Below are 13290 nucleotides of genomic sequence, written 5' to 3'. Positions count from 1 at the left end.
TGCTCAAAGGTATATTCAAAGTCTGTTTATTTTTTTATTTTTTTTTACCATCAACCAATAGGTGCCCTTCTTTGCGAGGCATTGGAAAACCTCCCTGGTCTTTGTGGTTGAATATGTGTTTGAAATTCTCTACTCGACTGAGGGACGTTACAGATAATTGTATGTGTGGGGTACAGAGATGAGGTAGTCATTCAAAATCACGTGAAACACTATTATTGCACACAGAGTGTGTCCATGCAACTTATCACGTGACTTATTTAGCACATTTGTACTCCTGAACTTATTTAGGCTTGCAATAGCAAATGGGTTAAATACTTATTGACTCAATGCATTTCAGCTTTTTCGTTTTTTATTCATTTGTAAACATTTCTTAAAACATAATTCCACTTTGACATTATGGGGTATTGTGTGTCGGCCAGTGACACAAAATATCAATGTAATCCATTTTACATTCAGGCTGTAACACAACAAAATGTGGAACAAGTCAAGGGGTGTGAATACTTTCAGAAGGCATCTGCATAGGAAGGGGAAAATGACTAGGCAACAGGACAGATAATAGACTGTAGCAGCAGCGTATGTGGTGAGTGTAAAAGTGTGTGTGTGTGTGTGTGTGTGGTGTCAGTATGCATGTGTGGGAGTGTTGTGTGTGTGGGCATATTTAGGGTGTGTGTGTGTATGTGTGTGGTGGGGTGTCAGTGTAAGCATGTGTGAATGTGTGGGTAGAGTCTAGTGTGGGTGCGTAGAGTCAGTGCAAGAGAATTAGTGCAAAAAAGGGTCTTTGCAGCTAGTCCGTGTAGCGATTTGATTAGCTATTTAGCAGTCTGGTTTAGTAGTCTTGTGGGTAGAAGCTGTTCATGGTCCTGTTGGTTCCAGACTTTATGCACTGGTACTGCTTGCCGTGAGGTAGCAGAGAGAACAGTCTATGGCTTGGGTGGCTGGAGTCTTTGACAATAATTTGGGCCTTCCTCTGACACCCCCTGGTATAGAAGCCCTGGATGGCAGAGAGCTCGGCCCCAGTAATGTACTGGGCAGCTTGTGGTTGGGTGCCTTGCAGTTGCCGTACCAAGCGGTGATGCAGCCAGTCTAGATGCTCTCAATGGTGCAGCTGTGGAGCTTTTGAGGATCTGAGGGTCAATGCCAAATCTGTTTGGCCTACTGAGGGGGAAGAGGTCCTGTTATGCCCTCTTCACAACTGTGTGGGTGTGTGTCCATGTTCATTCTTTAGTGCTCGCCCCTTTATTTCCTGTATTCCACAATCAGCTCCTTTGTCTTGCTGACGTTAAGGGAGAGGTTGTTGTCCTGGCACCACACTGCCAGGTTTCTGACCTCCTCTTTATAGGCTGCCTCATTGTCATCAGTCGTTCCACAATTGTGTCAACAGCAAACTTGATGATGAGGTGGGAGTCATGCACGGCCAAGCAGTCGTGGGTGAACAGGGACTACAGGAGGGGACTAAGCACACACCCCTGAGGGGCCCTCGTGTTGATGGTCAGAGTGGCGGATGTGTTGTTACCTACCCTCACCACCTGGAGCTGGCCCATCAGGAAGTTCAGGATCCAGATGCAGAGGCAGGTATTTAGTCCCAGGGTCCTGAACTTGGTGATGAGCTTGGAGGGGACTATGGTGTTCAATGCTGTGCTGTAGTCAATGAACATCATTCTTACATCGGTATTCCTATTGTTCAGGTGGGTGAGGGCACTGTGGAGTGCAATAGTGGATCTGTTAGGGCGGTATGCGAATTGGAGTGTGTCTGGGATGATGGTGTTGATATGAGCCATGACCAGCCTTTCAAAGTGTTTCATGGCTATAGGTGTGAGTGCTACGGGGCAATAGTCATTTAAGCGGGTTACCTTAGCATTCTTGGGCACGGGGACTATGGTGGTCTGCTTGAAACAAGTTGGTATTACAGACTGGGTCAGTGATAGGTTGAACATTTCAGTGAAGACACTTGCCAGCTGATCAGCGCATGCTCTTGAGTACCCATCCGGGTATTCCGTCTGGCCCTGTGGCCTTGCTAATGTTAACCTGTTTAATAGTCTAACCCACATGTAATCTGTGATAGTGTGCAAGTCCTGCCATATCTGTCGAGCGTCAGAGCTGCCGTAGTAGGATTCGATCTTAGTCCTGTATTGATGGCTCGTGAGAGAGAGAGCGTGCATGTGTATGTGTGCATGCAAATCATGTCCATCAATACAGAGGGAAGTGTGTAATCACATCACGCCCTCACAACCCTGATAGATGTTCCTACCTTCATGAAGTGAGGCCGGGAGATGCGCAGAGCGTGATGTGTGTCCTGACCACTGGTTCTAGACGCAGTGTGTTTAGCGTGTGTGTGTCAGCCAACTGCTTCGCCTCGCTGAGACCCGTGACAGCCATGTTTTACAGAGATGACTCTTCAGTCATGCTCATCTCCCTGAGTGACATCACAGATCACACCTGCCAGGGAAGAGGAAGAGGTGGGATGTAACAAAAACACATTTTCTTTAACCCACTTCTGCTGCAACTCAGTAGCCCAAAGTGACCTCTGCTATTTTTCATCCAAAGTGATGGTACAGTAGGCATCTGTGTTTTTACATCAGTGCGGATTAAAGGAAAACTCCACCCAAAAACGTTTGGTATTTGTTTCATTAGTCTATTGTTGATGTATTCCCAAACTGTTTTGCATGTCAAGCAATTCAGTTTTCAAGATATGTAGGTTTCAAAATACAGGAATCAGGCCCGTATGATGCATTTTGCTCTCGTCAGCCAGTTTTAGGAAAGCTTTCTAAGGAAAGCTTATTACTATTCCCTCTTTCGTGTCATATTTTTAACTCTAGCTATAATTCAGATTTCATCATATGCAGCCTCTCTCCCTGTCGTATTGTTGTTTTTGTGTGTTGTTTTGCATGTTGTTCTGAAATAACGCATCTTGTTTTCCTACAGTCTCCCCACTGAGCGTGCTCCAGATCAGAGCATTTTTTTCCTGTGATATGGAACTGTCTTTTTCTCCGCGGCAACAGGTGAGGGTTGCCATGACACCCATTGAGAGCTTGCACAAGCTACAAAAAGACCCACTCGAACTGTTCATCCAGCTCATTTCACTTGTATAGATGAGATATGAAAGCAGTGTTTTTTTGTTTGTCCAATTTTGGAGTGGTTTGGTCTAGTTTTGATTTACCTTTGTTTGTTGAGTTGTCAACTAAATGTGACTTCGACGTGAAATCAACAAACAATGTCCCATGTCATTAGATTTAGGTGAGGAGTTAGGTGAAAAAAAAGCATGAAATTCCTTTACGTTAATTTCTGTTTGCAAATCCAATCAGTTTTCCACGTGGATTCAACATCATCACATTTTTTTTTACGATGTGGAAAAAACATTGATTCAAACAGTTTTTGCCCAATAGGTTGACACATTATGTACAAACAGAGTTTGTCATGTTCTGTGTGCCTATGGCTCTGATCCAAAAATGATTTTCTTCTCACATCTGGGCAGTCCGGATGCATTCATTTTTGATTATATTGATGATGTTCCTTTCTCAGCGATCTCTTCCTGATAACACCCACAGATTGCCAAATAGAAGCGTTTGTCCCAAGCTGAGACGGATTGCTCTATTGAATTTGATCTATGGTGGAAATTTGAATTGTCATCTGGAAGGGTGTTCAAGCTCACTGCTGTGTTTAATATCTCGGTTTAAATTTTACACGGACACACACGTGCACACGCATGCACACAAGCACATCGCATAGGCCTGCTGTGTAGCAAGGTAATTCGTCTGCGTGGTCGGCGGACTCGGCGTTCCGCCGTAAATGTCAAACCAAGCGGGAGCTTGCAGGATAACAAGAGTGGTTGAAAGAGAAAAAAACAAGACAGCGAAATAAAGTGGGAGTTATTGAGGTTTATCAGATCAGATGGAATGGACTGAAAAAGCAGAGCAAGGACGTGGAAAGTCATCACCACTCTTAGAACAACCCCACATCCCCCTGGGCAAAACCACTCTGCAGTGCACAAACAACCCACTGGGCAAAAATGTGTTGAATCAATGTTGTTTCCGCGTCATTTCAACCCCCCCCCTCCCCAAAAAAAAAACATATATGTGATGATGTTGAATCAATGTGGAAAACGGATTAGATTTGGAAAAGGTCATCAACATAAGGGCATTTCATTTTTATTTTACCCAACTTTTAACCTAAATCCAATGAGATTGTGACATTTTTTTTATTGATTTCACATTGAATTCATGTTAGATTGACAGCTCAACCAAATGTAAATAAAAACTAGACATTGAACTGTGCCCCAGACATCATTAGTCAAAGCAACTTTCCTCCCTCTCGCTCTGTCTGTCACCTGTCTGTCAGGCTGTCAGAGTTGGGCATTGTTCGGCTCCAATTCCTGTTTAATTGGCCTTGGGATTTCTCTGGAAGTGCCATTACAGCCCAACTGTGATGAATTACCTACCAAAATCCCACTATCAAGGTGAATAGCCTCAGGTGAGTATTGTCGGGAGAGCTAGACTTACATGAAAACGCATTACAGTAGCGGCTACTGAGGAACCTATTGGTGCATTTTCACTTCTGCTGCCCTCATTTAAACAGCAAATAATTTAGGTAACCATTAAAACTGCTTGTTGTGTTACTGTAATTTTGTTAAGATGAATCTCTGCATTCATACCCTGTCAAATAAAGTTGCACATCATTTTTTTTCAAATGTAGGCTAAGTATTGTTTTGTTGCAAGTTTCAAGTATTTCCTTACAGATACTGTGATTGTGACCGGAAAGGGTCAACTACAGTACCAATGGTACATACTGTAGGAGGTGTGAATGTCTTTCAACTGGCATTGTGTGTATCCTCTATTACTGTATGTGTGAACTTTTAGAGAGAGGTCATACAATAGGTCATACCTATTCTATTCTCTCTCCCAGCTATTGTTCAGAGATGCTGTTCGGTGGTGATGTTTTTTTTCTCCCTCACTGTAAGAAAATACATTACGCAACCACAGCTACTCCCCCACACCTCTGGACTTGCCAACATGAGCACCTACACACCTCAACATGGCCCCTGAACACGAGACCATTGCAGTCGTTTTAGTCAACGGGTCTGATCCATGGTGGATATTCTTCTGATGAAGGAACAATGGAAGGCTGTAATTATATACCTCCACTTTGCACCTTTACATTACATGACAGCCACTGATAAGTGGTGCTCATAGGGCTTAGGTTGATGTACTGATGCTGTTTGTGGTTTGTTATCAATAATGGATGCCTGTGCTTTTCTGCCCAAGCCAGCTCTTTATTCTGCTAGTTGCCAATTATGATGTTAGAGGTGGCAAGTGCACAGACAAGCTGTCACACTGGGCGGGTCAGCGAAACATCCCGTGGGTTGGAGAGTGGAAGGGAATTGAATGTGGGAGTTGGCGGGTGTGTGTGTATCTGTGTGTGTGTGTGGGGGGGGGGAACTTTCAGCAGAGCACCATTAAATCACCCGCCAGCTTTGCCTATAGCACAGAGAGAGAGAGAGAGAGAGAGAGTGAGAGGGGGCAGAGAAAGGAAGAGAGGGCAAGAGAGAAACTGAGACAGAAAGAGGGAGGCAATAGGGCCGGGAGAGGAGGAAAAGAGAGTGAAAGCGATGAAGAGAGATATAAGCGAGAAATCATGCAGCCTAGACAGCAGAACATAGATATATGCCTTATGATGCTGAATGTCCATTTGTTTTCCTACCGAAGCCTAGCCTGAAACTTTTTCTGGCTGCCAAATTTTGACAGCAGACACTGCTTAATAAGAAGGTGTTTTTAGCTGTGTCTGAGATATACTTGAACAGGAGACAGCCTGTGACATTATCTTTTGTGTTGCTTAAATGCCTTTACAAAGATTTTTTACAGCATTTCTGTTCACAGAAGCCATCAGTGCTGGGCCAAAGAGCATGCTGGGACACAATAGAGACAACAATAGCAGATGGGGCAATGAGCTGTCGGAATTAGAAAACAGAAACAGACATGCTGGGGTCAGATGTGCGTGCGTGAGTAGTCGATGTGTGTGTTTGCTTGTCTGTGTGTGTGTGTGTGTGTGCGTGTGTGCGTACATCCGTGTGGGGGTTAACAGTATGTGCAGAAAGATAACAACTGCAAGCCAAGATAACTACCCGTCTCCCGGTTTTCACCGTTCCCGCCAGTCAGTCAAAAATAATGGTTATCCTCTGTTTGCATGCTCTTGTACAGTGTGTTGAACTGTCAAATAGCCAGGCGGGACCACAGGCGACAGCTAACATGGAGACTACATAATGAGTATTGGGAGAGGAGGATAGTGTGATTGTCAGCTTGGGTGTTTGTATTGACTCCTGGGACGAGATGATGTTCCACACGCTAAGTTTAGTCTCGCACAAAGAAGAAGAAGAATGCAACACCATACTTAAAGCATCTTTCTGTGGGATAATCGTTTTATGTTGCAGATGTGTGTACGCGTAATGTTTTAGCTTCCTGTCAACACTAATTAGCTCATATGCGGTTGGAATGGACTTGGAATGGAGTGTGTATGATGGGCGTTTTCCTATGTGTGTGTGCATCTCCATACCAGTACCATACCCCCAGGAGCATTGACCTGTATTTGCCCTCTATCCCTCTCTCTCTCTCTCTCTCGCCCTCCCCCGACCCTTTCCCTCCAATATCAATATTTTCCTTTCCTTTCATCGATCCTATCGCTCTTTTTTTCTCACCCCCTCTCTCTGTGGTCTCTCTCGTATTCCTTTGTCTTTCTCTCTCTTCCCCTTTCTCTTCTCTCCCGCTCTCTCTGTGGTCTCTCTCGTATTCCTTTGTCTGTCTCTCTCTTCCCCTCTCTCTTCTCTCCCTCTCTCTCTCTGCTCCACGAGGGATTTCTCTGCGTTCATCCTTAGCTGCTGTCGGCCATGGCTGACTGAGTGGCCATTGTCCAGCACCACTCGTCACAGTCCACACCACCACTAGTGCCATTTATCAAACACAACACCCTTGCCAAACAACCCGCTAAAATCAAAACATTTACATCATCAGCCTACTGTGGTGTGATGTCTGCCGGTCAGTATTAGGCTGTCTTTTAGTACTACTGTAGCGGTAACAACTGGACACTTGTGTCACTCCGGTCTCCCCACACAGTCGAAGAGCCGGTCGGTATCCTAGAAACGTCCTTTGTCATAACGACGATGCTGATCCGGGGCCTCGGATTTAATTTACTTGGCTAATGAGCTGCCTGTCGTTTTGCATGAGGCGAGGAACCATTCGCATCATCATGGGTCTGTGAGAGATTTATTGAGAGATGATTTCTCCACGATATATACAGTAAATGTCATTTCTCTGCCCATGCCAAATGATGCGGGGCCACAGATGTTGTAAAAGTGTCTGCAACAGGTGGCAAACGCTCAAATGCAACCTAATAGCATAATGAGCGGCATGTCTCAGCCAGTCAGTCTGAATACTGGGCATGGTCTGTTTCAGTGGAGGCTGGTGAGGGGAGGACAGCTCATAGTTATGGCCGGAATGGAATGGTATCACGTTGCATAGCAACAATGTGTTTGATATGTGTTTAATACTGTTCCATTCATTTAATTCCAACCATTACAATGAGTCACCAAACCAGCCACAACAGCTCTGTGTCCCAGTAGCCTCATTACCTCATCTTCCATCCTTCACTACTAGCCTTCCGATCTGACAGGTCTTCTTGGAGAAAGGTATAAGTGCTCTCTCTCTCTCTCTCTCTCTCTCTCTCTCTCTCTCTCTCTCTCTCTCTCTCTCTCTCTCTCTCTCTCTCATATACAGTGCCTTGCGAAAGTATTCGGCCCCCTTGAACTTTGCGACCTTTTGCCACATTTCAGGCTTCAAACATAAAGATATAAAACTGTATTTTTTTGTGAAGAATCAACAACAAGTGGGACACAATCATGAAGTGGAACGACATTTATTGGATATTTCAAACTTTTTTAACAAATCAAAAACTGAAAAATTGGGCGTGCAAAATTATTCAGCCCTTTTACTTTCAGTGCAGCAAACTCTCTCCAGAAGTTCAGTGAGGATCTCTGAATGATCCAATGTTGACCTAAATGACTAATGATGATAAATACAATCCACCTGTGTGTAATCAAGTCTCCGTATAAATGCACCTGCACTGTGATAGTCTCAGAGTTCCGTTAAAAGCGCAGAGAGCATCATGAAGAACAAGGAACACACCAGGCAGGTCCGAGATACTGTTGTGAAGAAGTTTAAAGCCGGATTTGGATACAAAAAGATTTCCCAAGCTTTAAACATCCCAAGGAGCTCTGTGCAAGCGATAATATTGAAATGGAAGGAGTATCAGACCACTGCAAATCTACCAAGACCTGATGAACTGCAGAGATCTACAGCTGAGGTGGGAGACTCTGTCCATAGGACAACAATCAGTCGTATATTGCACAAATCTGGCCTTTATGGAAGAGTGGCAAGAAGAAAGCATTTCTTAAAGATATCCATAAAAAGTGTCATGTAAAGTTTGCCACAAGCCACCTGGGAGACACACCAAACATGTGGGAGAAGGTGCTCTGGTCAGATGAAACCAAAATTGAACTTTTTGGCAACAATGCAAAACGTTATGTTTGGCGTAAAAGCAACACAGCTCATCACCCTGAACACACCATCCCCACTGTCAAACATGGTGGTGGCAGCATCATGGTTTGGGCCTGCTTTTCTTCAGCAGGGACAGGGAAGATGGTTAAAATTGATGGGAAGATGGATGGAGCCAAATACAGGACCATTCTGGAAGAAAACCTGATGGAGTCTGCAAAAGACCTGAGACTGGGACGGAGATTTGTCTTCCAACAAGACAATGATCCAAAACATATAGCAAAATCTACAATGGAATGGTTCAAAAATAAACATATCCAGGTGTTAGAATGGCCAAGTCAAAGTCCAGACCTGAATCCAATCGAGAATCTGTGGAAAGAACTGAAAACTGCTGTTCACAAATGCTCTCCATCCGATGTGCAAAACTGATAGAGGCATACCCCAAGCGACTTACAGCTGTAATCGCAGCAAAAGGTGGTGCTACAAAGTATTAACTTAAGGGGGCTGAATAATTTTGCACGCCCAATTTTTCAGTTTTTGATTTGTTAAAAAAGTTTGAAATATCCAATAAATGTCGTTCCACTTCATGATTGTGTCCCACTTGTTGTTGATTCTTCACCAAAAAATACAGTTTTATATCTTTATGTTTGAAGCCTGAAATGTGTCAAAAGGTCGCAAAGTTCAAGGGGGCCGAATACTTTCGCAAGGCACTGTATATATATATATATATATATATATATATATATATATATATATATATATATATCTGGCTATATTTTCATCTATCAATAGTCGTGAATGGAAGATAGAGTTTGTAAGGGGTATCTGACAGGGAATATCTGTTTGGGAATGTATAGAGTGTGGCTTGATTGAATCTTGACTTGGAGGCTGCATGCATACCAATGATGCCAGAAATAGCATGTAAGTTAGCAGTGCACCTCCCATTGATTCTGAAATGATCGTGTTCATCAAAACGACAGCAAACGAGGCGGCGGGCGGGCATATTATGATGCTCGGTGCTCTAAAACTAACCTGTAGCTCGCCTGCCATATGGATTTATAGAGGGCTTGATCTGAGCATTTCTTAAAGTGTGTCCCAAATGGCGCCCTATTCCCTATAAAGGGCAGGGCTGGTCAAAAGTGGTGCACTACATAGGGAATAGGGTGCCATTTGAGAGGCAACAACACTTTCTCTACTCTTCCTTCCATGAAGGTTTAAATTGGACAGCGCCGTGGCAGGTGATGGAGGATTAAAGAATATAAACACAAAGGGTGGGTCAGGGAAGTCATTTCACACCTGAGACAGTTAAAGAGAGCAACACAGTGTGGTGCCTTGGGAAGCTGATAGAAGTTAAAGCTTGTCTCAGGAATAAAGTTGTTTATCTTTTGTTTTCTGCTCATTAAATGTGCTGATGTCGAATTATGTGTAGCTTATGTAACCTGGGTAGTCTTTTCCATTAAAAGCACTGCTGTTTTCCAGGGTGTGCTATCCGTCGGTTTCATTGACGGCTCTATATAGTCTACCGATAGTCTGACAGATAAGACATTAAATCTTACTTTGTGTTTATCAATAACCCCCAAAAATTCACTTCACTAGCCTCTTTTATGTTTTCATTGCCCTTTAACTGTGTTTTTGCTTACCACCTGTCCTGTCCCATGTTATCGCTCCATATCCATTGCACATGTGCTCACCAGTTGTGGCTGACACAAGGTCTTTATCCTTGTGTTGGAGCCCATCCAGAGCTCACCAGACTGGGCTGGGTGGTGTTTGGTGGTGACCTGGGTGGTGGAGGGTCCAAATTAAGCCCCCGAAGCCGCTGCAACCAACTGTGCCAACAGCTGCTTACCAGGAAGGGTGGTGGCGTTGGGTTTAGAGAAGATAGCAACGGAGCCAGGACGTATTAACAAGAGGTTATGATACTGCGTATGCCCTACATGTGGCTGTGCCTTAGTGTGTAGCAGGAGGCAGTAGGAGCACATCATGACAGCATGTTTCAGTAGGGTAGAGTCTATTGGTTTCATAGAAATGGAAATACTGAGATATAGTTGGGATGCTGGTCTTTATCACTACTCACACTAATAGAGCACAACTGTTCTATGAATTACGTTTCTGCGTAGAATGATTCTGTAATTGTCTGGGCAGTACCAAATGAGTAACTGCAGGTTTTCGATGGCTTTAAGGCTCTGAGGTTATTTCCTTTTGGGTACAATGCCACCCTGGGGGGGATCATATCTCACAGACAGAATATGACCACCCCCCCATCCCCTCAAGTCTCACTGGTCAGAGGAGGCCAGCAGTGCACTGTCTTATTGGTCGAAGGCAAAATGTATGCACTCTTCACAGAGATGTGTAAGGGTTCAAATAAACAACAGGAATAAAACGTCAACAGCCTCCCCCCAAATGACCCCCAAATGACCCCGACCCCATCACATCAGATCAGGAAGCACTACCACTTAAAGGTAGCACGAAACATGGATGGTCAAGCTAATGGAAATTGGACATCCTAGCTTTTGAAAATTGTTATTCGTTTTAATTTAATGAAGCTGATATATTTTGATGTCAAACTCAGTGGTTGAATAGAGATGTTACCATTAAGATGATTAGATTGAGGACAACAGTTCTATCTGTCTTGATACTAATCATGCCTAATCATGATCTGTTTTGATTAAGAAAGTAATTATAGTCATTATAAATTCTCTTTAATATGACAATCTTTGAAATGTCTTCTAGTATACCAATAGTGTGCTTTTTCCATTTTTAAAACTCAAATGAATTGTTTATTACTGTGGAACATTTGGATATAACAACCATATTATGTATAATTATGCAGAATCATATCACCATTTTCCAATAACCATTTTCACCATTACATGCAGATCTTTTTTATTAAGACTCCTTTTTTCATGTTTATATCAATTACACCATTTGTTAATGGTGTTAGAGGACTTGATTTTCTAACAAGAGTAGAACATTCCCAAAACACAGAACAAAAAGAAAATATAGCACAAAAGGCAAAAAGGTACTCACATCAACATCAAGCCTTTGACCCCATGAAGTCTATCAGTCCTGTTACCCCTGTCACTCCGAGGTTCCCAGTCCAAACTGTCTCAGTCAGCCCTGATGTTGTCTGCTCCGCTGCTTTCCTTCTCTCAGCTCCACAAAACTGTCAGTCAACAGCTGTTTTCACCCTCGCTCCGCCGCACACTCACACTAGTCCATCTCCTCCTGCGCTGCAACTGTGCAGAGTTTTACTATTGATGAGCCATCTGTCTGAAGGGAAATTCCATGACTGTGCTGTCAGAAACTTGTCCCCTGCCTTCACATTTATGATATGACACAACGTGACTGAGCCCACATCGTCTCCCTCTTCAACGACTCAGCCACAGAGAGTGTGCTAGAACTCACAAACTCTCTCCTCTCACTCTCTAAATGTATCTCTGTCTCACTCTCTCTTTCTTTCTTTCTTTCTTTTTCTCTCTCTCTCTTTCCCTCTCTCTCTCTCTCTCTCTCTCTCTCTCTCTTTGTCTCTCTCTATTTTCTCTCTCTCTCTCTTTCTTTTTTTCGTCCTCACTTTTGTCCGTCTCTGTACATCTCTCTCCCTCTCTCTCTGGATGCTGAGGGACTATCACGTGCTTAATTAGTCATGATTTGCCTGTGATTGGTTAACAGTTAAAGGCTGCTGTGCACCCCTCGCCGCTCCCTTTACTCTCACAGAAACAGCTGCTGCCCTATCACTGGGTCTCGCTATGTTCTGACTCCCCCCTTCTCTTACTGCCGCTGCACCTGAATCAGTGCTTCGGGGCTTCTTGCCAGCTACAGCTCGTAGAATAGACATGGTTCTATATTCTATTTGATTTTCCATGGAACCAACCATAGAAAATGAACTGCACGTATATCTCAACGAGTTCAGCTTAATAGAACTTAATAGAACTGGCTTTAAGTGTGAGCACTTTAAGTGTGAGTAGCACTTGCCTGTCACTCATTCTGATCTACCCTCAGGAGAGTAGTGAGTCCTGTATTCATCTCAATTGAAATCAGGATTACTCAACTTTATGGTGATGGGAAAACCAGAGAGTTCTTGAAAACATGCATACAGCTGTATGCTCATTCATTTTCATGAGTGTAGGTACAGAAGTATCTATATCCACAGTAAAACGAGTCCTGTATCGACATAACCTGAAAGGACGCTTAGCAAGGAACTGATCCAAAACCGCCATAAAAAAATCCAGTCTAAGGTTTGCAACTGCACATGGGGACAAAGATTGTACTTTTTGGAGAAATGTCCTCTGGTCTGATGAAACAAAAATATAACTGTTTGGCCATAATGGCAATCGTTATGTTTGGAAGAAAAAGGGGGAGGCTTGCAAGCCCAAAGAACACCATCCCAACCGTGAAGCAGCATCATGTTGTGGGGGTGCTTTGCTGCAGGAGGGACTGGTGCACTTTACAAAATAGATGGCATCATGAGGATGGAAAATTATGTGGCTATATTGAAGCAACATCTCAAGACATAAGTCAGGAAGTTAAAGCTTGGTTGCAAATGGGTCGTCCAAATGGACAATGACCCCAAGCAGACTTCCAAAGTTGTGACAAAATGGCTTAAGGACAACAAAGTCAAGGTATTGGAGTGGCCATCACAAAGCCCTAACCTCAATCCTATAGAAAATCTGTGGGCAGAACTGAAAAAGCGTGTGCGAGCAAGGAGGCTACTAATTGAGTGTATGTAAACTTCTGACCCACTGGGAATGTGGTG

The 13290-nt window shown here is 43.6% G+C and overlaps 1 protein-coding gene across 1 annotated transcript in view; it reads right to left on the bottom strand.

Moving 5' to 3' along the window:
* The window catches only part of LOC110500258 (D(4) dopamine receptor), a 33516-nt gene extending 21337 nt beyond the window's left edge, over window positions 1-12179 (bottom strand). Inside the window, exons 1-2 of the mRNA XM_021577515.2 lie at window positions 11565-12179; window positions 2249-2436 (exon numbers count right to left, since the gene is read on the bottom strand). The gene's annotated coding sequence lies outside the window, so the exon portion shown is untranslated. The remainder of the gene's footprint in view (window positions 1-2248; window positions 2437-11564) is intronic.
* Between the last annotated feature and the right edge of the window lie 1111 nt (window positions 12180-13290).

This window comes from Oncorhynchus mykiss, chromosome 21, assembly GCF_013265735.2.
Source record: "Oncorhynchus mykiss isolate Arlee chromosome 21, USDA_OmykA_1.1, whole genome shotgun sequence".
Taxonomy (NCBI): Eukaryota; Metazoa; Chordata; class Actinopteri; order Salmoniformes; family Salmonidae; genus Oncorhynchus; species Oncorhynchus mykiss.
This window is presented reverse-complemented; position numbering and strand designations above follow the sequence as displayed.